General features: G+C 49.0%; 2 pseudogenes across 1 annotated transcript; one reads left to right on the forward strand and one right to left on the reverse strand.

The window, feature by feature from the left end:
• Positions 1-425: 425 nt before the first annotated feature.
• On the reverse strand, positions 426-25111 carry LOC110285680 (large ribosomal subunit protein eL37-like; annotated as a pseudogene). The gene is made up of 3 exons (XR_015046152.1): positions 25032-25111; positions 11064-11187; positions 426-725 (listed from the first exon to the last, which is right to left on the reverse strand). The product of XR_015046152.1 is annotated as a large ribosomal subunit protein eL37-like (transcript).
• Positions 13858-15091, forward strand: LOC110285959 (galactokinase pseudogene; annotated as a pseudogene).
• Positions 25112-25225: the final 114 nt, after the last annotated feature.

Consider the following 25225-nt stretch of genomic DNA (forward strand, 5'->3'; position numbering starts at 1 on the left):
AGCCAGGGCTACACAGAGAAACCTTGTCTTGAAAAACCAAAAAAATAAAAATAAAAAATAAAGAACACCAAAACTAAGTGTGGTGGGACAGGCCTTTAATGCCAGCGCTCAGGAGGCAGGGAGACAAGACTGAGTCTGAGGTTAGCCTGGTCTACCCAGCAAGTTTTGAGCCTGCCAAGGCTGCATAGTAAGACCCTACTTAGAAAGAAAGAAAGAAAGAAAGAAAGAAAGAAAGAAAGAAAGAAAGAAAGAAAGAAAGAAAAGAAAGAAAGGAAGGAAGAAAAGAAGGAAGTCAGCAAATTACGTAAGCTATTCATAGCTTCAAGTAAAGTTATATTTAAAATTTCACCTGTCTTCATATTCAAAAAAATAAAATTGGATTTTTTTTAAAACCATAACATTTATTTTATGACTGATTGAAATCCTTAAGAAGAACTGGATGTTGCAGCAGCTGCCCTCTTGGGTTTAGGTGTTGTCCTTCATGGAATCCACGTCTGAGTCTGTCCTAGAAAACCTTTAGGTGCCTCACCTGGCCAGTCCTAGTAGTGTTTCCTCTCTTAGTCTCGGCACTCCAGTTATGCTCTCTCTTGCACTTGGCAGGGCAGCTACGTTTGCCATAAGTCAACCTCTGAAGGTGGCAGGCCTTAGAGCCATGGCGGCAGCACAACATGTACGTCTTACTGCAATGTTTTCCAAAGTATGATGTCCCTTTTGTCATCTTGCTTCTGCCACCAAAGCCAAAGAGAATAGAAGACGATTTTTGTTTGTTTTGTTTTGTTTTTTTGAGACAGAGTTTTATACTGTGTAGTCTTGGCTGGCCCTGAGCAACCTGTGTAGACTAGAATGGCCCTAGAATGGCCCTGAACTCACAGAGCTACACCTGCCCCTGCCTCTGCCTCCCACGTGCCAGGAAAAGGTGTGTGCAAGATGTGTGCAGCTTATCCATTTGATAACACAAGCACATCATATAACTGTTAATAACATGAGCATGATGTGTGCCTGCAATCCTAGGATGAGGAAGAACTAGTTACCACAAGGCCAGCCTAAGCTACACAGTAACTTAACCTGGGCTACCTAGTGAGACATTATCTCAAGAGAAACAGAAGGGAAAACTAAGCAAAATGGAACAGAAACCTGTGTATAGATCAGCACTTGACAGGTGGAGGGGAGAGGCTCAGGACGTCCTCCACAGGAGAGCTGGGCTGAAACCCAACAGCAAAATGGGATCACATTTGTTTCAAGAATGTGATCCAGGATGAGCCATGAGGAATGACAAGGCTGAACTACACAAGGCATTCCAGGCTAGCCTGGGATATCTTGAGACTCTGTTTCAAAAACAAACAAACAAACGCCAGGCTGTACTGAGCCTTGTACTCTTCAGAGTCAATCAAGGTTGGCTCTCAAGACGGACTTTGCTTTCCGGAGTCTCCGCATCTGTAAACCGCAGTGACAGAGAGCAGGCTTGCGTGGATTAACTACATTTCACAGCTTTGGAACTACAAATGCCTAAGCACATGCTGAACGTGACAACTAAAGAGATTCTATTTTTATATAAGTCTGGCAAGGAAGACAAGCAAGCAGGTGAGGTCACGTTTCCGGGAGCCCCGGGAACCCTGGGCGTGCTGGCCTCGCGGGACGGCTTCTCCACATGAGTTCAAGCAAATTCTTGGATCTCCAGGTCCAAAAGAATATAAAACAAGAAGCTTATCCTGACCAGCTCAAGAGACAGTGATCGGCACGCCTTGAGGAAAGAATGTTGAAGGCCCCGTGAGACATCCCGCCGAGCCATGTACTGAGCCCAGAAGAAGGAAACAAGACAACTCACAAAGACCCGTGGCCTCCTCCCCCACTTGTTTACTGATGCTTTGGCAAAATGCTTGGGGCCTGAGTTGGGTGGACCAAGGATGCCAAGGCTTGTCATCTAAGGAGCCTGGGAGAGGCTGGGTGGTGATTCCAGTTGGATGGGTCCCCACCCTGCACGAGGCAGGTAGGCATGCTCGTGAATCATAAGCCCCTCTTGTCAAGAGCCGCTCGCTCACGGACTTCTGACGGATCACTCTCAGCTTTCGTGGCATGGTCCTGAACAGCTTTCTAAAGTCCTGCTGACCTCAGACCACCTAACTGAAATGGATTTGCCACAGCCAGCTGGTTCTGCCTTGGCCAGACTCTTAACTGAGGCACTTTTAAATGAGAAGCATGAGCTGCGACTCAGTTACCTTTGAACTTGGAGTTGTGTATTTATTTCTCTTTAGAATGTCTCCCTGTAGGCCTCTGCCTCCTGCACGCTCAGATTAGACGCATGTGTTACCACGCCTAGCATCAACCTTCCTTTTACCTTTGGCTCTTTCAATGATGCCCCATCCACCTTTTCCTAGTTGGGAATTCTTGTAATCGTTCCTCTCCTACCTCCTCAGTTTCCCCTACCTCAAATCTCTTCTCCCTCCTCTCTCCCCAGACCTGGCCCCCCATGCTCTTCCTGCCTGACACCTGCAACCCAAGGCCTTCTCATGACAGCTACTGTGAGTTCAAACCCAGGGAACATCTTGTAGGGTGAAGAGCTACCCAGACTTTTTTGTCTGGGGCCACCAAGGCTGAGTACCCAAGCCCCCCTACTCGTCCCTCCATTTCCCAGTTCACCCAGTGAGGCTACACTTTTCTCCCAGTTTTCCTGCCAGGTCCCCCTCTCCCCCAAAGCTCTCTCTCTCTCTCCTGTGGGAGTCCTGGGTGTTATCTACCCCTTGCTGGTGCTGACATGCCCTAGACTGAAGGCGAGCTCTGCAGCAGGCGAGCTCTGCAGCACAGGGTGCTGCTGTCAAAGGAGGCAGCAAGGATCCGCTCTGCTTGCCTGGGTTCTTCCAGCTCAGCTGCTGCCTCTCTGTTCCAGGCAATCCTGTTTACCCCCCCTATAGCCAATGGCGTGTGAAGACCTGGGCAGAATGGGAGTTCTTCCTGTCTCTTTTGTGCCTTAGAACCCTTCCCACTATGTTTTCTTTCTAATCCAAATCTCATTTCGAAATCTCCTGCCAGAGGGGTTTCCCAGCCCCTCCCAGTTTTGAATCAACCTGCTGATCCCAGCACTTCTGAATGAGGACGAGACCTCAGGTGGGATTGGCTTGGCACCGGCCCTGGGGACACTCCTGTGTACACCGCTCACCCTACCAGCAGCACCCAGCCTTATTCTCTACCTCCTGTTCTAAGAAGGAAAGCCAGGTAGGTTTGAGCAAAGACCAAGGACTGGCTGGACAGCAGACAGCAAGCTGGCCATATTCCTCTCCTGGAGCTGCAGCTTCAGGCTGGGTCTGCACCAGGGAACCCAGGAAGTAACCAGGTCCTTCCTCTTCCCCACAATGTCTAGTGACAGCAATTCTGCCTTTTAGTTCCCCACCTGTGGCTCCACAGGTTAGCTTTTTAGACCCACCCACCCCCTCACCCCCTAGACACCCCCCCAGCATTGCCTAGTCTAGAGTGAATACAAACGTGGCCTGTCTTTCCTGGGCTGCCTGCCCTGTGGCTGAGGGCCTTGCTCATTCTCCACAGAGATGGCCCTGGGGCGACTGGAGGGCTAGAGCATCACCTCCTTACGCTAGGTTTATAGCACAAGGTTCCGCTCACAGCTCTTTCCCAGGAACAGTTTTGGCACCTAAAGGAATGTTGTATTCCCGAGGTGTTGAATGCTGTATTGCCGTGGTGTTGAATGCTGTGTTCCCGTGGTGTTGAATGCTGTATTGCCATGGTGTTGAATGCTGTGTTCCCGTGGTGTTGAATGCTGTGTTCCCGTGGTGTTGAATGCTGTGTTCCCGTGGTGTTGAATGCTGTGTTCCCGTGGTGTTGAATGCTGTGTTCCCGTGGTGTTGAATGCTGTGTTCCCGTGGTGTTGAATGCTGTGTTCCCGTGGTGTTGAATGCTGTGTTCCCGTGGTGTTGAATGCTGTGTTCCCGTGGTGTTGAATGCTGTGTTCCCGTGGTGTTGAATGTTGTGTTCCCGTGGTGTTGAATGCTGTGTTCCCGTGGTGTTGAATGCTGTGTTCCCGTGGTGTTGAATGCTGTGTTCCCGTGGTGTTGAATGCTGTGTTCCAGTGGTGTTGAATGCTGTGTTCCCGTGGTGTTGAATGCTGTGTTCCCGAGGTGTTGAATGCTGTATTGCCGTGGTGTTGAATGCTGTATTCCCGTGGTGTTGAATGCTGTGTTCCCGTGGTGTTGAATGTTGTATTCCCGTGGTGTTGAATGTTGTGTTCCCGTGGTGTTGAATGCTGTGTTCCCGTGGTGTTGAATGCTGTGTTCCCGTGGTGTTGAATGCTGTGTTCCCGTGGTGTTGAATGCTGTGTTCCCGTGGTGTTGAATGCTGTGTTCCCGTGGTGTTGAATGTTGTGTTCCCGTGGTGTTGAATGCTGTATTGCCGTGGTGTTGAATGCTGTGTTCCCGTGGTGTTGAATGCTGTATTGCCGTGGTGTTGAATGCTGTGTTCCCGTGGTGTTTAATGCTGTATTGCCGTGGTGTTGAATGCTGTATTGCTGTGGTGTTGAATGCTGTATTGCCGTGGTGTTGAATGCTGTGTTCCCGTGGTGTTGAATGCTGTGTTCCCGTGGTGTTGAATGCTGTGTTCCCGTGGTGTTGAATGCTGTGTTCCCGTGGTGTTGAATGCTGTGTTCCCGTGGTGTTGAATGCTGTATTCCCGTGGTGTTGAATGCTGTGTTCCCGTGGTGTTGAATGCTGTGTTCCCGTGGTGTTGAATGCTGTATTGCCGTGGTGTTGAATGCTGTATTGCTGTGGTGTTGAATGCTGTGTTCCCGTGGTGTTGAATGCTGTATTGCCGTGGTGTTGAATGCTGTATTGCCGTGGTGTTGGTTTGATGAAATTAAACAGTGAGTCTTTTCCACTCCCGGCTCCGGAGTTCCTGTTGTCTTTCTGATCTGCTCTGCCTCATACCACTGCCAGACTCCTCTCGTCTGAGTGAGTTCTCTCAGACTTCTGGGAATCTCAGCATCTCCTCCCCACACTCCTGCCTTGAAATGTCTTTGTCCTCAAGGCTCTGCTGTGAATAATCGGCATGGACAAATGGCTCTTCTACACTTAAGCCAACATCCGCCTCATACAAAATCCAACTCCATGCCAGGCTGGTGGCTCCTTAGAAGACTGAGGCAGGAGGATCACAAGTTCAAGCCTACTTGGACTACAGAGTGAAACTGAGGCCACCCAGAGTAAACTGTTAACGCCCTGCCCAAAACAGAGAGAGGTGGGTGTCGGAGGCTCTCACCTTTATCCCACACTGCAGAGCCAGAGGCTACGGCCCCAGGCTGGAAGATGGTTCAACTGGTAGAAGAGCTTGCCACTAGGCCTGAAGATTTAGGTTCCCTGCCTGCACCCAGCATGATGGCAGGAAAGAAGCGGCTCCCAGCAGCTCTCAGTCTCCCTCTCTGTCTCTTTTTTTCTCTCTGTCTCTCTGTCTCTCTGTCTCTCTCTCTCTCTCTCTCTCTCTCTCTCTCTCACACACACACACACACACACACACACACACAGACAGAGACAGAGACAGAGGCAGAGACAGAGACAGACAGAGATTCAGTTCAACTGCTCCATGTTGAGTTTAGACCAATCTGAGATACATGAGAGATCCTGCCTCAAATAACAGGCTATGAGGCTGGAAGGATGGCGCAGTGGTTAAGAGCACTTGATGTTCTTCCAGAGGTCCTGGGGTCAATTTCTAGCACCCATATGGTGGTTCACAAGTGTCTGTAACTCCAGTCTTAGAGGATGCAATGCCCTCTTCTGACTTCACCAGGCACCACCAGGCATGTGTACAGGCAGAACACACATACACAGGGGAGAAAAAGAGAAAGGAAGGAAGGAAGGAAGGAAGGAAGGAAGGAAGGAAGGAAGGAAGGAAGGAAGGGAGGGAGGGAGGGAGGAAGGAAGAAAGGAAGAAAGGAAGAAAGGAAGAAAGGAAGAAAGGAAGAAAGAAAGTCCCTTAGTTTCTAAGAAAACAACTAACTAAATGAACGGAGTGGAAGAGGCGTCTTTACCAACTGTGCAGCACTTGCTGCAGAGTCTGAGGACCTCAGAATCTACAGAGCAGAAGGAGAAAACTGACTCTGTACTCTGACCCCACACATGATAACACACACCGTCTTTTAGAAATGTTTTTAGATTTACTTATTTATTTCGGTGTGTGAGTGTTTTGCCTCTATGCATGTAAGTGCACCCAACGCATGCTTGGGGCCCAGAGGTCAGAAAGTGGTACCGGAGCCCATGGACCTGGAGTTACAGATGATTGCTGGCCATCGTGTGAGGGCTGGGAACTGAACTGGGGTTCTCTACAAAAGCAACAAGTGCTCTTAGCCACAGAGCCAGCTCTCCAGCTCCAGTTTTAAATGTAACAATGAAGAAGTCTGGGATGTTGCTCTGGAATCATGCTTGCATAGTGTCCCATGCCCTAGAGTAGATCCAAGTACTGGCAGGAGAGAGAGTGTGTGCATGTGTGTAATTGGGGATGGCAGTTCTTGAGGGTCGGTAGTTAAAAGACTATATTATACTGCTATTGAGCAGACCTGGGTTCAGTCCTAGCCCCTGTGTTAGGCAGCTCATAACTACCTGAACCTGTAAGACCAAGGGGATGTGAAGGCTCCAGCCTCTGCAGTACCTGCAGTCGCATGCGTGTGCCCATGCAGTACCTGCAGTCGCATGTGTGTGCCCATGCAGTACCTGCAGTCGCATGCGTGTGCCCATGCAGTACCTGCAGTCACATGCGTGTGCCCATGCAGTACCTGCAGTCGCATGTGTGTACCCATGCAGTACCTGCAGTCGCATGTGTGTACCCATGCAGTACCTGCAGTCGCATGCGTGTGCCCATGCAGTACCTGCAGTCGCATGTGTGTACCCATGCAGTACCTGCAGTCGCATGCGTGTGCCCATGCAGTACCTGCAGTCGCATGCGTGTGCCCATGCAGTACCTGCAGTCGCATGTGTGTACCCATGCAGTACCTGCAGTCGCATGTGTGTACCCATGCAGTACCTGCAGTCGCATGCGTGTGCCCATGCAGTACCTGCAGTCGCATGCGTGTGCCCGTGCAGTACCTGCAGTCGCATGTGTGTGCCCATGCAGTACCTGCAGTCGCATGTGTGTACCCATGCAGTACCTGCAGTCGCATGTGTGTGCCCGTGCAGTACCTGCAGTCGCATGTGTGTGCCCATGCAGTACCTGCAGTCGCATGTGTGTGCCCATGCAGTACCTGCAGTCGCATGTGTGTGCCCATGCAGTACCTGCAGTCGCATGCGTGTGCCCATGCAGTACCTGCAGTCGCATGTGTGTGCCCATGCAGTACCTGCAGTCACATGCACATACCTAAACATGCAACTACAAATTAAAATGTTTTTAAAGCGCAGCTCCTTTATTACCCCTGAGGTACTCAGGCGAAGGAGACATTTGACAGGCCTTACATGTCACAAGCTGAATGAAGGGCCATTGTCCAAAGAGAGCTAGTCTAGAGAGGGCTGTCCGAGCACCAGGGCCTCTGCCTATGTGCCCGTCTGTGCTGTTGGTCCGGCAGCCTCACCTACAAAGCCCAGTGCTGTGGAGGTTAGGGAGCTTATGGCTGCCTTCATGTTCCTGGCTGTCTTGGAAAGTGGGACTTGTACCTCACTAGGCTGCTGGGTGAAGAGGTTAACCATTTCCCTGCTGCCTCCCCCTTTGAAAACATCTCATAACGTGTGTCAGAGGAAACAGGCTGCTGAGCCCACCTATTATTAGCTCCTGAGACAGGGTGGGAGCTCCTCTCCCTCAGAGATGGCGAAGAACAGAAGCGGCAGAGGTCCTTTGCTGTTTAAGGTGAGGCTGTTGATGTCAAATCAGGAAGTACCAACTCCGGCAGAAGGCCATCTGTCACGACTGGGTGGCTTGTCCTGCGCACCATCCCCAGGCCAGGTGATGGAAAAACCTAGACAGTAGAGTCTGTGAGCAGACCAAGGCGTGATGCTGAGCCTGCTACACCCTGCTTGAGGTGATCCACAGGACATTATGATTGCTAATTTCTTTTTAAAAAGATTTTATTTATGTAAGTACACTGTAGCTGTCCTCAGATACTCCAGAAGAGGGCATCAGATTCCATTACAGATGGTTGTGAGTCACCATGTGGTTGCTGGGAATTGAACTCAGGACCTCTGGGAGAGCAGTCAGTGCTCTTAACCACTGAGCCATCTCTCCAGCCTGATTGCTAACTTCTATGTAGTCTTAAAAATATCCAAGGAAGGGAAGGAGGGAGGGAGGGAGGGAGATAAGAAGAGAGAGGAAGGAGGAAAAAGGCGAAAGTCTTCTTATTTTCCCAAATTCTAAGGGAGTGGGGGCTGGGCATGATAGCTCATGCCTTGTAAACCCAGCACATGGGAGAGTAAGACAAGGATTGACTAGTCTCAGGCCATGTGAGATGCAGCTCACTTGACACACACACACAAAGCACTGGGTTTGATCCCGACTTCATAAATCTGTACATAAGAGTTCATGCCTATAATCTCAGTACTTGACAGGGAGAGTCAGGAGGACCAGAAGCTGAGGGTCAGCCCTCGCTACATGGTGAGTTTGATGTCAGTCTGTGCTGCATACGACTCCATAGAAAGGAAGGAAGAATAGAAGAGAGAAGGGGAGGTTAGAAGGGAGGAAGGAAGGATGCAAGAGAAAGGAAGAGAGGGGAAAGAAAGAGGAAAGGAGGAAGGAAGGGATGGAAGGAGGGAGGGGAAATGTAGGAATGGATATGCATGCATATAATCTTAGTGCTCGGGAGGCTGGGCCAGAAAAATCACCAAGATTGCAAGTCAGCCTGACTACGTAGTGGATTTAAGGCCAACTTGAGTTACAGCGGAAGACTCTGTCTAAATACATAAATAACATTATATAAATATATATATATATATAATTATGGTGTACTTATTAAATAATACAAATAAATAAATAAATAGAAGGCTCCCCGGGGAAAGGCATTTGCTGCCTGATCACTAGAGTTCTGTCCTTGGAACTTGCATGGCAGAATAAAAGAACTGCCCCTGGCAATAGTCCTCTGGCCTCCACATCTGTGCTGTAGCACACATGCCCACAGCTACACACCCACATCCTCACACACAGTTAATTGGTTTAGAAAACCAGAAGGAATGGGTGAGCCAGCCACCTGTTACTGTAAAGGCAAGGACGGAGTACAAATAAAGTCCTGTTCCTGGCTCCACAGCCAAAGACAACATGGAATTGTATGTGTGCGTGGGCACATGTGTGTATGTGTGTGTGAGTGTGAATGTGTGTGAATGTGTGTGTGTGTGTGTAGCGTAGGGTTCAACCTTCAACTCCAGCAGTCTCTATGGTTCAGACTGATGTCAAGCTGAACTTGAACCACTCCTCCATCCTGTGGCCCAAAAGATACCAAGCTAGAAGCCACTCCGCCCTGTCTTCTATGAACTGTAAATAACAGAGACGCTCACTGGAGTAATTAGAAGAAACTGCTGGCCAAGAGCTCTGAGAAGGGTTAGGTGTGGCTTGAAGCACTCTGTGTATTTTTGCTAAGCCAAACATGTAGCCAGTCAAAACTACGAGTTGTTTAACGAGCTTATAAACTTGGAGTGACTCCTCGCATCTTATAGTGAGGTCTGGGGTTCAAGCATCTCAGCATCAAAGCTCCTACCGCGCGCGCGGCGCTCAGCCCTGACCACTTCCTCCAGCTTCAGCTTACTCTGCTGCCCAGTTAACTGACTGGCCCAGACAATCGAACCTCCGATGTCTGTGAAGGAGAAAATGACACTGGACAAGGAGTTGTCTGCTGGTGCCTTAGCCTTCCCTTCCCCTTCCTTCACCTGCCCAAGAAGCTCTCACGTGCCCACCCACTACCCTCTCACTTCCGCATCTAGTAGGTTCATCGGATCCCCCAGGCCCTTCGATCCCGTCAGGGAGCTCTAGTGTAAGCCACCGTGATGTTCATTTCCCCGTTTCCCGTTGGCACTGTTTCTAAGTGGTAAGAGCTGCATCGAGGTGTATAGCATCTTGCTGACAGGGTAAGTCTAGGGCAGGAAACACCCCATAGCGACTGTTCCACACGTGACCTGAGTTTGTCATAGACTCTAGGGCTGCTCTTGAGGCTGCAGTGGGCCTGGCCACTGTTGGAGTTCCTGATCCTCCCTTGCATTTCCCCCAAGACCTAAAATCTGGCTCTGCTTCTCTGCCTCCCCCAACTTCTTCTTCTTTTTTTTTTTTTTTTTTTTTTTTTTAGATTTATTTATTTATTATATGTAAGTACACTGTAGCTGTCTTCAGACACTCCAGAAGAGGGCGCCAGATCTCGTTACGGATGGTTGTGAGCCACCATGTGGTTGCTGGGATTTGAACTCTGGCCCTTTGGAAGAGCAGTCGGGTGCTCTTACCCACTGAGCCATCTCACCAGCCCCTCCCCCAACTTCTGATCCACGCTAACCTGGAAGCTGAGACAGAGCGATCCTCCGGCTGAACACTTCGTTCACCTTTTCCAGAGCCCTGGGACAGTGTTGTTACTGTTCAGAGCTATGGGTGACCTTGCTGTCCCACACCATACAGCTATCTACTAATGAAACAGTCAGGCAACATTATAATTAGGTCAGCTCCATGTAGTGATTTGAGACTTTGGCTCCATTCCTTTCTCTCCAGGATTTGAGCATTGAGAGGGAATGTCTCAATGTCCAACAGTCCAATTTCTCAAACCCCAAGTGGACTCTTTACCCTGTCTAAACCCACCCTGATAGTCCAAAACTTGTGGCATCTGCCCCAATAATGGTGCAAGGAGAGAATGGATTCCTGCATGTTTTCCTCTGCCCAACACACACACACACACACACACACACACAATTATTTGATAAAGAGAAGTTCTAATCTCATGTGTACTGGATTTTGGAAAACCATCAGAACATGCGAAGAATTCCTAACACAAAAGTTCCTCACCCCACCCCTGAACCAGTTGACTCACATTTTTCTCTTCTGCAAGATGGCGGCATGACTCCATGAGCCAGGCAACCCGTGTTTCCTCCTCCCAGCGACAGCCCCTCCAGGAGAGAGCGCCAACTCACCCCTGCCTTTGATTCAGAGGAAGGCCTCAGGAAAGGGTGCTCTGTGATGTAAGAGCCAGGTGCAAGTGTGGAAGGGTATCAGGAGAACGCCTGCCCAGCAGGTCTGGTCTGGAAGTCTTAGGAACTAAAGGACAGAAAAAGAAACGATTGAAATCCAGACTAGTGCACCTACTGCCTTCCTTCCGACTCACCCTCATAGCATATGTTTTTTGAATGTGTGACACTCACACATACCCTTCTCCCATCCTTTCCCAGTTAAAGGAGAGCACCAGGCTCTGACTTGTTCCATCTTAGGACAGATGGATTAATGGGTGGATTGTTCTGTTTGTAGACGTCAAATGCACGTAAAACCACCACAGGTGCTGCCTCTCAGCGTGTTGGGATCCACAGTCCACGCTGGCTTCTGGCATCTGCCCTTATTTAGGGGAGGGACTGCTTGGTTATTTTTTCAAAATAGAATCGCATGTAACCCAGGCTGATCTCAAACTCCCTATATAGCCAAGGATGGCCTTGAACTCCTAATCTAATTGTCTCCACCTCTCTGGAGCTGAGATTATACACATACGATTTACTCTTAACCCCAAAAGGCCCATCTCCAACTAGATTAGGAGACCCTTGATTTTGGCTCAAGACTTGCCATTGGTAACAGGTGCTAAGACTTCCTTCATCCTCTCCCTCTTACCCAGCGCTGCCACGAGAGCCCTGGACACGAGCAAGCCCAGCATGGGCCGACCGTAAAGTTGATTTCTGTAACAGTGTTCTCCCAAGCCTGCTTGCCTCAGCAGGACTCTCTCCAGACGGGTCCCCGCCACACACGGCTCCCTCTCCTCTCATTCTCACCTTTGATTTGTCTTTTATTGCCAAATAAAAAGTTTGCTACCTCAACAACAAAAAGGAAGACTGATTTCTACCCTGATACATCAAAAATCCTTTAAGGTTTCATAAACACGAGTAATTATTACAAAGGACTGGGGCCATAAGGGAAGAAATGGAGTCCAGCTACTGTGCAGCACTCTGGGGGCCCCCATCGCTGAGGGCCCGCCCTTGCCGGGCCAGTCCGAAGGAGAAAAGGTGGGTGGCTGCTGACCGGTCTCTTAGATGCCTACAGTTTTAGAATTGACAACCAATAGGTGATCTAACAAAGGCCATTGTGTCTTCTGTCTGAGAAACAGAGACTGTCCCAGAAATCAGAGGGCACCTGCTTGTTGTGCACAGGACAACTCTGAGAAAAGGCCGCTTTGCCACAAAGGTCTTCTTATTGTCTCTCCCCGCTCTCTTTCCAGCTTATTCTCCTTAGACACCAAGTTCATTAAAGCAGACATTGAAACAGTTAAACCCAATCAAATTCTCTCCACTTTCCATTCTCACACCCATCAGCTCCCTCACTTAGGAGACGCACTAGCAGGAAATGAATATTCCTCTACATCTGCTAGCTCTGAGCAGGAGGAACGTCTTACGGTCTTGTATCAAACTGGCTCTTTCCGGATTAAAAAGTAATTATTCCAAAAGACGGCTTTATGGTTAAAATTAAACTAGCTGAAAGCTATTAGAACCTGGACTTTGGACAAATGCCAAAGAGGGCGCTCTGGGCATCTTTTGAGAAGGGGGAGAACTCACTAGAAAGAAGAAATCTTAAGCAAATAAGCATATTAAAAAAAAAAATAGGGAAAATGCTGAAACCTGTTCTGCCACCCTCCCTCAGTTAGAGGCACTTCTAACATTAGGAAAGCGAAACCGGCTGTGGGTGGGGCGGACCTTCTGCCAGGTCACCCTGCCTGAAGAAACCCAAGATTGTGCCTACATGAGGGACGTGCAGCTGTGACACAGAGGCAACAACCAGCTGGCACTCTGTATGGCTGCTTGCCTGGGGACCGGGCACGAGAACTGGATGAGGCAGGTCCATGTGTCTGTGGTCACTGGCTCGCTGTTTGAAGTTAACTTCAGTGACTTGCCCTGGTTTGTTATTTCACAGTTTGATTAAGGAACAAGCGGCTAGGAAAACAAAAGAGGGCACTAGCGTGCAAGAAAAAGCCCCAGGGCGCTGAAAGCATGCTGGGTCAGGAGTACTGGAGTCCCAGTGGGTGTGGTGGGGTAGGGACCAGAGCACATTTGGTAGAGCCAAGACGGTTCCGCAGCGCCCTCTGCTGGTCGACTGCGACTACACATGCGGCTGGACTGATGCTGGGCTGACCCTGAGCGCCTGCAGTTTTCCTTCTCATCCTGCCCTCTGCTGGACATGAACCCTTTCCACCTTCACCAGGTCTTAGAAAATAAGGTGTGTTAGGCAGAAATCTGCTGGGGGCAGGGAGTGGGGGAGGTGGGAAGCCTCACTCCCACATCTATAAAATGGTCACGGTGGTCACACTACAGGCCCCAGTTTATGTCTGGGCTGTTCTCGAGTAGTAAATGAAATGCTCTTTTACTCGTGACTTTCTGCTTCCACCCTCATGTGGTCCTGCTCAGTTCCTTGGAAGATCTTTGTCCCTGAAAAGAAAACAGTCACACCCTATAAGAATTTCCGCTGTCTTGTTCACTATCTGACCTCCACCTCTTCCATAGTGAGGTTTGGGCTCAGGGCAAATGTTAGGTGAGCAGTCTGGCTGAGCTTCCTTCTTCCAGACAGGCAGATCTGGATCATCCTCCATCAGTCTCCTAGGTAACTGGGATCACAAGCCTGCACCACCATGCCAGTTCACAAGTATTCATGGTCTTTAAAAAATTTTTAATTTTTTAAAAAAATCTGGACAGATGAACCATCAGTTAAGAACACTTGTTGCGCCCCAGCATCCCGCGGGGCGGCGCGCCCAGCTGCAGACGAGCGTCATGGCTGCTTGGAGACCGCCCCGGGTCGAGGAGCTGCTGGCCGAGGCCCGCCGGGCCTTCATGGAGGAGTTTGGAGCCGAGCCGGAGCTGGCCGTGTCGGCGCCGGGCCGCGTCAACCTCATCGGGGAGCACACGGACTACAACCAGGGCCTGGTGCTGCCCATGGCACTGGAGCTTGTGACCGTGATGGTTGGCAGCCCCCGGACAGATGGGCTTGTTTCTCTTCTCACCACTTCCAAAGATGCAGACGAGCCCCAGAGACTGCAGTTCCCACTGCCCTCAGCCCAGTGGTCCTTGGAGCCTGGAATCCCACAGTGGGCCAATTATGTCAAAGGAGTGATTCAACATTACCCAGCTTCCCCGCTCGTTGGCTTCAGTGCAGTGGTGGTCAGCTCAGTGCCCCTGGGGGGTGGGCTTTCCAGCTCAGCTTCTCTGGAAGTGGCCACGTACACCTTCCTCCAACAGCTCTGCCCAGACTCGGGGGCAATAGCTGCCCGGGCCCAGGTGTGTCAACGGGCTGAGCACAGCTTCGCAGGGGTGCCCTGTGGCATCATGGACCAACTCATCGCGCTGCTGGGGCAGAAAGGCTATGCACTACTCATTGACTGCAGGTCCCTGGAAACAAGCCTGGTGCCACTGTCAGATCCCAAGCTGGCCGTGCTCATCACCAACTCCAATGTCCGCCATTCCCTGGGCTCCAGCGAGTACCCGGTTCGTCGGCGACAGTGTGAAGAAGTGGCCCAGGCCCTGGGCAAGGAGAGCCTTCGAGAGGTGCGGATGGAGGAGCTTGAGGCGGGCAGGGAGCTGATGAGCAAGGAGGGCTTCCGGCGGGCCCGGCACGTGGTAAGCGAGATCCGGAGAACAGCCCAGGCAGCAGCTGCTATGAGCCGAGGAGACTACAAGGCCTTCGGGCGTCTCATGGTGGAGAGTCACTACTCACTCAGGGATGACTATGAGGTCAGCTGCCCTGAGCTGGATCAATTGGTTGAGGCCGCGCTCTCTGTGCCTGGGGTTTATGGCAGTCGCATGACAGGTGGTGGCTTTGGTGGCTGCACCGTCACATTGCTGGAGGCCTCTGTTGCCCCTCTTGTCATAGATCATATATCATATACAGGAGCAGTACAGTGGGACAGCCACCTTCTACCTCTCTCAAGCTGCCGACGGAGCCCAGGTGCTGGGTTTGTGAGGTGTCCCTGAGACCGATGGACGCCCGATGGACGCACAGGCATGAGGCGGAGGCAGCCGGTGTGTGCTGCAGCTCTGCCTCGGGCATCCTCCTTCTCTATCTGGGTGCTTAATAAACGTGTGCCTCTTAAAAAAAAAAAAAAAAAAAAAAAAAAAAGAACACTTGTTGCTCTTGCGGAGAACCCAGGTTTCGCTCCCAGAACCCACAAGGTGGCTCACGACCATCTGTAACTCCAATCCCCAAACATCAGATGCCCTCTTCTGGCCTCCATGGGCACCAGGCATTCTCACAGTGCACAGACAAACATGGAGGCAAAATACCCATGCACATAAAATAAAATCTGAAGCATAAAATAAATTGTATCACATTATTTATTGTGTGGGAAGGAGAAGGTGTGTGGGGCTCATGGGCTCTCTGATGCGGCTCTGGAGGAATCAGCTGACTCCTTCCCCTGTGTGGGTTTCAGCAACAAAAACTTTACCTCCTGAGCCATTTGACCAGAGGAACAAAAACTTTACCTCCTGAGCCATTTGACCAGCTTTCACGAGTATTTAACACAATTTTCTTCTTTCCCTCTCTTCTTCCTTCCTCGTTCCTTTCCTTCCTCCTCTCCCAGGATTTCAGGTATTCCAGGCTGACCTTGCTATGTGGCCAATTATGACTTTAAACCACTCATCCTCCTGCATCCACCTCCTAAGTACTGCGATTACAGGCATGCTCTACCACCCTTAGTTTACCAGTGCGGGAATTAAACCAAAGGCTTCACGCTTGCTGGGCAAACACTGTCAGCCGAGCTACATCCCTAGGCCCCGAACAGCCTTTCCTACAAGTGTCCGACATAAATTAATCTGCTGTTGATTATATGCTCAGTGTATAAAACTCCTACTAGCCTCTCTGTTCCCTGGGTAAACATATTGCTGTATCCTTAGCACCTACCTACCATAGTACAGTACTCAGTGGTGTACTTGTATGTAGGTGCTTGGTAATATCTGTTGAAGCAACGCATAGATGAATCATAGGAACTGGTATACAATAGCCGGAAATGGAAATAACAAGGTCAGACAGCTTGGGAAGAGGGATTCTATTTTAGGAGAGGTGGCATGGTGACATATGTTTTTAATTCCTGCACTTGAAAGGCTGAAGCAGGGAGAACTCTGTGAGGTCAGCCTGGTCTACACAGTGAGTTCTAGGCCGGCCAGAGCTACATGGTGAGACCCAGTCTCACACAGCACCATGAGGGGCTGAGGGGATGGCTCAGCTCTGGTTGAACAAACCTGAGAGGCTGAATTCAGTCTTTGGTTCCTGGCGACCACAGTGAAAGGAAGAACTGACTCCTAAGGTCGGCATCTGACTTCCACACGCGCACTACAACACACACAGGCTGTGGCACACATAATGTGCACTCACGTCCACATGTGTAAACATGCACACTAGTAATGCATTTTAATATGGGGCGGGGAGGCATCTCCGTGGCTGAGCACCTGGACAGCATGTGTGATGCCCTAGGTTCAGTCTCAGAACAAGCAACAAACGCAAGCAGGAGGGCCTTTCATTTTGAACTAGAGTCTGAAACACATTCTGAACCTGCGAGGTCATAGCAAATGCACTAAACGCCACTAGACTGTAACTTTAAAGTCTAATTATGTGTTATATGAATCCCATCTCAATAATAAAAAAATGAAAGGACATGATTGTAACGTAATAATTATGATCATTGATCGGTAAACATTACAAATCCTTGAGGGAGCTGGCACGCAGAGCACGACTCTCGTGCAGCCTCGTGGTTTACTGAAGATTCCCTCCAGCAAGCCACATGTGCACACGGGAAATAGATGACACCATGATAATCCCAGTGGGCCTAGACACTCACCCTGTCAAAAGCCCTGAACTGCCCCACATGGGATGCCCGCTGCCCCTACTTCTTTCTCAGTCTGCTCCATATCAAATCATTAAAAAGATCTTCCTGGACTGGAGAGGTGGCTCAGTGGTTAAGAGCACTGACTGCTCTTCCAGAGGTCCTGAGTTCAAATCCCAGCAACCACATGGTGGCTCACAACCATCTGTAATAGATCTGACACCTTCTTCTGGTGTGTCTGAAGACAGTGACAGTGTATTACTACAAATAAAATTAATAATAATAATAATAATAAAAGCCTACCTAAGAACAACCTTCTTCCTGTTGTCTGTCACCTGCCTTTAGGCTGCTTGATTCTTTGTTTTTTGTTTTTGTTTGTTTGATTGTTTGGTTGGTTTTTTTTTTTTTTTTTTTTTTTTGCTTTGGTTTGGTTTGGTTTTAAGGTATAGTCTCTTTATGTAGCCTTGGCTGTCCTATTTCTGCTTAACTTGTAGACCAGCCTGGCCTCAAACTCACAAGCGATTGCCTGCGTCTGCCTCCTAAGAGCTAGGATTTAAATGCATTGACATTAAAATGTTTTTCTTTTATGTGACATGTGTGGTTGTCTGCCTGCCCTGTTCATGTGCATCACATAAGCCTAGTATACAAGGAGATGTGGAGAAGGTGTCAGACCCCTGGAACTGGGACTGCAACAGTTGTGAGCCACCATGTGGGTGCTGGGAACCAAACTCAAGTCCTCGGCAGAAGCAGCAAGTGTTCTTTGGGTTGTTTTGTTTTGTTTTGTTTTTCAAGGCAGGGTTTCTCTGTGTGGCCCTTGCTGTCCTTAACTCACTCTGTAGACCAGGCTGTCCTTGAACTCAGAGATCTGCCTGCCTCTGTTTTTAACCAGTGGGCCAGCTCCCCAGCCTGATGTTGCTCACAATGATTTAAGCAGAATTCACTGTTTGTCCATTTGGTTCTAGTTTTATGAGCATCCTAACATGTCTAGTGGTGCCGGATGACACAGGATGAATTCTTGTTAAAATACACGGGTAGGAAGAGCTTTGCCATGGACTTTCCAAGACCTGTATTTTTGATGAAACACCCCAATACAAAATGTAACTGAGATTAAAAAATAAGCAGCAGCAACAACAACAAAAGCACCAACACAAATGCCAGGCAGTGATGTCCCACACCTTTAGTCCCAGCACTGAGGAGGCAGAGGCGGAGGCAGGAAGATCTCTGAGTGTGAGGCCAGCCTGGTCTACAGAATGAGTTCCAGGACAGCCAGGGCTGCACAAAGAAACACTGTATCAAACAAAACAAAACAAACAAACAAAATAAAGCCAACCAACCAACAAAACAATCCAGCTATGGAGACTGAAACACAGCCCAGCCTAGTTGAGTCCTTGCTTAGGCTCCTGCTGTCCTCACTTGGCTCTGGTGCATGAACCTCCTCAGGTCAGGCTCTGATCTGTAACTGAGACAGCAAGGGAGCGAGGCGAGAACTCCAAGAGCAGCCTAGAAGTGATGCTAGCAGTCAGGAAAGGAAGACAAGGAAGAGAAAGGAAGGACAAAAGACACTGGAGAGGCATCACAGTCCAGTAAGGAGGGGCGTGGCCTCGCAAACCCTTGTAATCTGGACAGAGATGCTTCCTGACGCCAGACTGTGGGATGCAGTATGTCCCAGGGGAAAGCTCGCAGGCCTGGCCTCTGCAGGTTGGGCAATGTGTTGCAACAGGGAAGATAACCATTGTGGGATGCAGATTTAGCCTCTGAGACACAGGGGCGCCCCCAAATCAAGGCCAGTGACCTCCTTCTGCAGTCCCGGAGCCAGACAGCCACTAGAGGAGAGTTTGAGGAACAGCTCCTGCGAGCTAGTGTCAGCTGACCTTGCACCTGCTCCAGCCTCCCTGCCTAAGGACAACCGCAGGGAGCAGGCAAACGCCCACAAATAGGAAATGTGATCATCTCCAGCCACCATGGGCCTGAGGTATCACTGCTACACTTAAAATACTCAATAATCTCAGGAAACCAAAAAGCCTCTGCGAGGCAAAGGACACCGTCAATAGGACAAAATGGCAGCCTACAGAATGGGAAAAGATTTTCTTTTTTTTTCTTTTTTAAGGATGTCTTTATTATTATATGTAAGTACACTGTTACTGTCTTCAGACACCCAAAATGAGGGTATCTGATCTCATTAAGGATGGTTGTGAGCCATCACGTGGTTGTTGGGATTTGAACTTGGGACCTCTGGAAGAGCAGTCAGTGCTCTTAACCGCTGAGCCATCTCTCCAGCCCGGGAAAAGATTTTCACCAACCTTATATCTGACAGAAGACTAATATCCAAAATATATGAAGAAACTCAAGAAACTAGATGTCAAGAAAACAAATAATCCGATTAAAAATGGAGTACAGATTTAAACAGAATTCTTAACAGGGGGCACCAAAATGGCTGAGAAAAAGAATAAATGTTCAACATCCTTAGCATCAGGGAAATGCAAGTTAAAACCATCTTGACATTCCATCTTCCAGCTGTCAGAATGGCTAAGGTCAGTAACACATGTGACAGCTCTGCTGCTGAGGCTGTGGTACAAGGGGAGCGCTCCTCCACTGCTGGTGGAAATACAAACCTGCACAACCACTGTGGAAATCAATATGACAGCTTCTCAGAAGACTGAGGACTGATCTATCCCTGAAGACGCAGCTATCCCACTCTTGGGCATATACCCAAAGGATGCTCCATCCTACCACAAGGACACTTGCTCAACTATGTTCAAAGCTGCTGGCTGTCCTGGAACTCGATTTGTAGTAGACCAGGCTGGCCTCAAACTCAGAGATCCACCTGCCTCTGCCTCCCGAGTCTTGGGGTTAAAGGCGTGCGCCACCGCCACTGCCCTTCTCATAGCAGCTTTACTCGTAAGAGCCAAAAACTGGAAATGACCTAGATGTTTCTCAACCAAAGAATGGATAAAGAAAATGTCGTCCATTTACACAATGTAGTGTTACTCAGCTGTTAAAGACAGTGACATCATGAAATTTGCAGACAAATGGATGGAACTAGAAAAAAATTGTCTTGAGTGAGGTGACTCAGACCCAGAAAGACAAACATGGTATGTCCTCACCTATAAGTGGACAGTAAAGGGTAATCATGCTACAATCCATAGACCAAGAGAGACTAAAGTAACAAGGAAGGTTCAGGGTGGGGGGACTCATGGATTTCCCTGGGAAGGGAAAATAGATTTGCAAGTGGACTGGGGGCAGGAGGGTGGAGGGAGAGAGTACTAGGAGAGAAGACTGGAACTGGGGGAAGGGGCGCATTTGGAGGGCTATGAGGAAACCCAGTGCATTAGAAACTCCCAGGGCTCTATGAGGGTGACATAGACATAGGGTGTCATATTGGGGACATGAAGCCTGAACTAGCCATTTTCTATAACCAGGTGTGATGGTTTGTATATTCTTGGACCAGAGAGTGGCACCATTTGGAGGTGTGGCCTTGTTGGAATAGGTGTGACCTGGTAGGAATAGGTGTGTCACTGTGGGGGGGGGGGGCTTAAGACCCTCACCCTAGTTGCCTGGAAGTCAGTCTTCCACTAGCAGCCTTTGGATGAAGACATAGAACTCTCAGCTCTGCCTGTACCATGCCTGCCTGGATACTGCCATGCTCCTACCTTGATGATAATGGACTGAACCTCTGAACCTATAAGCCAGCCCCACTTAAATGTTGTTTTTTATAAGACTTGCCTTGGTCCTGGTGTCTGTTCACAGCAGTAAAACCCTAACTAAGACACCAGGCAAGGATTTCCCACAGTGGGATTGGGACATCAATCCAACCACAAAACCTTCAACCCACAATCTGTCCTGCCTGCAAGATATGCTGGGGTAATGGTGGCACAGAACTGGTGGGAGTGGCCTAGCAATGACAGGTTCAACTTGAGGCCCATAGCATGAAAGGGAACCTATGACTGACACTGTGTGGAGGGTCAGGAACCAGAGGCTGGGCGGCCTGGAGACCCAGGATAGAACCAAACATGACTGGGGTGAAAAAGACAATGAGACGACTGCTAATGATACTCTGCTATACTCATAGATCGGCGTCTAACCCAGTTGCCAGCAGTGAGACTTCAACCAGCAATCGATGGGAGCAGACACAGAGACCCGCAGTCAAACACTAGGCAGAGCTAGGGGAATCCCGCAGAAGACGGGGAGGAAGGATTGTAGGAGCCAGAGGGGTCATAGTCACCACAAAAACAAGACCCACAGAATCAACAAGCATGCTCGTTAGGGCTCACAGAGACTGAAAGGACAATCATGGACCCTCTGTGGGTTCATCATTCACAAGCCCTGCTGTGTGACCTGGTGTTCTTGTCGCTCTCCTAACAGAGAGAGGGGCTGTCTCTGACTCCTCTGCCTGCTCTTGGGACCATTTCCCCCTACTGGGTTGCCTTATTCACTCTCGATATGAGGGCTTGTGCCTAGTCTTATCGTAAACCTGGGAGACCTGTTCACTTTTCTTTCTAAGGGAAATGGAGGAAGAATGGATGGATCTTGGGGAGAGGAGAGGTGATGGGGTGCAGTGGGGTGGGGACTGGAAGGAATGGAGGGAGGATGGAAACTTCAGTCTGGATATAATGCATGAGAGGAGAATGTTTAAAAAGCAACCATGTGGTCAAAAAAAGTTCATTGATTAATTAATTAATTAATTAATTACTTGATAATAAGGGGCTGGAGAAACGTTTACGAACACTTAGTTGTTATTGCAGAGAACCCAGGTCAGGTACTCAGCCCCCCACCCTGTGAGTCAGAGCCATCTGTAGCTCCAGTTCCTAGAGATCTGACGCCCTCTTCTGACTCTGAGGGCACCATACATGCTCAGGACACACAGACATGCATGCAGGCAAAACACTCAGACACACAGAATAAAATAAAATAATCTAAAAAGTAAAATTTTTAAAACTTCGTAATAAGAAAGTATCTAACTTGACAAGATGTCGGTTTGCCAACCTGGATCTTGTACTTTCTGCTCAGTATGCAGGAACATGTTGCCAAGGTTAAATTTAAATAAATAAAATGCAAAATGTTCTAAAAATGAGCCAAAGCTGGGTCTCTAAGACCCAGCTGCCTAAACTGGCAGGCACAGTCATCTGCATCTACACATAAACTTTCCCTGAAGACTTCCTTATGAAATAGCCAAAGTCTACAGCTCAAAACCTAAAAAATGATTCATCACAAAACAAAGGACAGAGACACAGCAGCAGCAGCAGCAGCAGCAAGCCCAGCACAGTTCGCACACCACCTCCTCACTTTTGCCATTTTCCACTGCCCAGCTACATTAGTTTCTTTTGCTTGGATTTTAAGGCAGAGTCTCCCTAGATACACCAGGCTGGTCTAGAACCCAGAGATTTGTCCTCCCTCGGCCTTCCGGAGTCTGGGGGAATCACGGGCATGGACCATTCTGCCTATTGCTATATTGTTGTTTAAAAAACTATTTTCTCCACACTGGGCTGGTCTCACTGTGTAGCTCGGGCTGGCCTGAATCTGGCTATGCAGCCCAGGCTGACCTCAACCTCCTAGAGACCCAGCAGCTTCTGTCTCCCAAGTGCTGAGACTAATGGTGTGCATGGCCATATCTGGCCTATTGCTGCCTTTGATCGGTGCTGACCTCAGAAGCTATGGCCACTCCCCTTCGTCCTGAAGCAACTGTACACTGTACATAACCCTCCTCCGAGTGGGCGCAAGCACGGTGACTACTGAACACGCCTTTTTTTTTTTTTTTCCAGTTCTCACAGCATGAAGGAAAAGGCAAACAAAACGAAGCACGTGTCTTGTCTCACAGTTCCTTAAGCTCAAAAGAGATGATGTTTAGGCAGAAATGGGGGGCCTGGGCCCAACACTGATTAAAGTGCAGATTGGCATCTGAGCCACACTCAGTGGTTCCTCTCACAGTGGAACACCAGCTGCAAACACTGCAGAGGTGGGCAGGAACCCCAGGCAGGCTGGGACACTCCAGATGATAGAGGTCAGGCAGGCCCCAGGTGGAGGGATCAGACAGGTGTCCACGTCGGCAGCATAGGTCTAATGTGGCCAAACATCTCAGTTCTTCAAGGAAATCCAGAAACCTAGATTTTACTATGAATCTCTAAGTTTTTGTTTTGGTTAGTTGGTTGGTTTTGGTTTTCCAGACAGTGTTTCTCTGCTTAGCCCTGATTATCCTTATCCTGGAACTTGTTCTGTAGACCAGGCTGGCCTTGAATTTAAGAGACACATCTGCCTCTGCCTCCAGAGTGCTACGATTAAAGCTGTGTGCTTCCATGCCTGGCCAAAACTTGAAATTTTTAAAAGTTAATTGGTTCCAAAATATGATCCCCATATAACATGTCTGTGGCTTGAACAGTATCCAAGAGCGTGGCTGTATGCTTCTGGGGTAGCAGCTCTAGGCCTAACTCTGTCAGGCATTAAATGCTGTGGCTGCTTTCTCCCCTTTCCCTCTGCTTTATGTGGTGGTAGTGGTGGTGGTGTTCATTTTTTTGAGACAAGGTCTCATATAGGCTAGACTCAAATTCATTACATATCCAAGGATGACCCTAAAGTCCTGATCATCCTTCCTTCAACTCCTAAGTGCTGGGATTATAGGCATGCCCCACCACACACAGCTTTTAACTCCCTCCCTGGGAGGTGACCTGACCCCCAATTACTTGACAGTGGTAATCCACTCAACTGGTGAAGCTATGGCATAGTGAGGAAGGATGCTGGTTCTCTTAGGTGAAATCCTATCCCCAACACTCACAATCATCACCGACTAGCAATGCCACTTAGGCTGACCAATCCATCTTCAATTTTTATGACCTATAAAACTCATACAATAAATAGTCCCTGGCTAGTCAGATGGCTCAGCCAATGAAAGCACCTGCTGTGCAAGGCTGACAACTTGAATTTGAATCCCAGAGCCCAAGTTAAAAACAACAAAACAAGGCCCTCGGTGGCGGGGCACACCATTAATCCCAACACTCAGGAGGCAAAGGCTGGCGGATCTCTATGAGTTGGAGGCCAGCTTAGGCTACAGAGTGAGTTCCAGGACAGCCACGGCTGTCACAATAAACCATCTAACCAACTAATCAACAATAAAACAAAAAACAAAACAAAACAACAACAACAAAAATGGCCCAGCAGTTAAGAGCATTGACTGCTCTTCCAGAGGTCCTGAGTTCAATTCCCAGCAACTGCATGGTGGCTCACAACCATCTGTAATGGGATCCAATGCCCTCTTCTGGTGTGTCTGAAGACAGCAACAGTGTACTTGTATACATAAAATAAATAATTCTAAAAATAAAAACCAGCCAGAAACCGCAGCATGCCTCTGCAATTGCAGCACTCCTACAGAGAGATAAAAGGCAGAGAGAGGAAATTTTCCTAAAAGGTGTAGGGCCAACCAACCTGGATGATGCAGCCAGGCAGAAACAAGAACCCTGCTTTAGCAAGGGGTAAAGCAATAATCTATGCCAAGATTATGCTGACCACTGATAGCCATACCTGTGCCTCTCTGACTCTCTCTGCCTCTCTCTCTCTCTGTCTCTTGTCTCTCGCTCGCTCGCTCTCATACATAAACTACTAAGTAAATTAAAACCCACAACTATAAGGCTGTCTCCAGGTTAGAGGACGCTCCTGATGTGCATGCCAGCCAGTCTGTGAGCTGGGTGCCTCCACCCTCACCACTTATCCACAATGAATGAGCAAGCCTTGCTGGAATAGTTTGGTTTTGCTTTGGGCTTTTTGTTTTGTTTTGTTTTTCCTAGAGCTGAGGGCTGAACCCCAAGGCTTTGTGCTTGCTAGGCAAGCTCTCTACTACTGAGCTAAATTCCCAACTCCTGGTTATTTTTTGTTTGTTTGTTTTGAGACAGTGTCTCTGTGTAGCCCTGGCTGTCCTGAAACTCACTCTGTAGACCAGGCTGGTCTCAAACTCATAGAGATCTACCTGCCTCTGCCTCTGAGTGCTGACACCACTGCCTGGCTTTGAATACAATTTTTAAACCTGTTCAAAGCCTCTCCTCTTTTTATTCCCAGTCTTGCCTTAGTCCATGGCCCCGCCCTCTCCACCCTGGACCATTACAATGATTTGATCTCATACCTCCTGCTTGAGGTGGCCCCTCCTCTGGGCCCAGGTGTTCCATGTCTTGGCTTAGTCATTTCTAATACTGACAGTGTCATTGTCCCTATGGCCGACAGAACAAAGTCTAAGTCCTTTCATCAAGGCTCCTCCCATGTCCACATCTGATTGGACAATATTTTTCCTGCTGTAGCTTTACCCCTTGCTCTTTCCTG

The sequence above is a fragment of the Mus caroli genome, unplaced genomic scaffold (genome assembly GCF_978045245.1).
Source record: "Mus caroli unplaced genomic scaffold, Mus_caroli_1 scaffold_20, whole genome shotgun sequence".
In the NCBI taxonomy this organism is placed as follows: domain Eukaryota; kingdom Metazoa; phylum Chordata; class Mammalia; order Rodentia; family Muridae; genus Mus; species Mus caroli.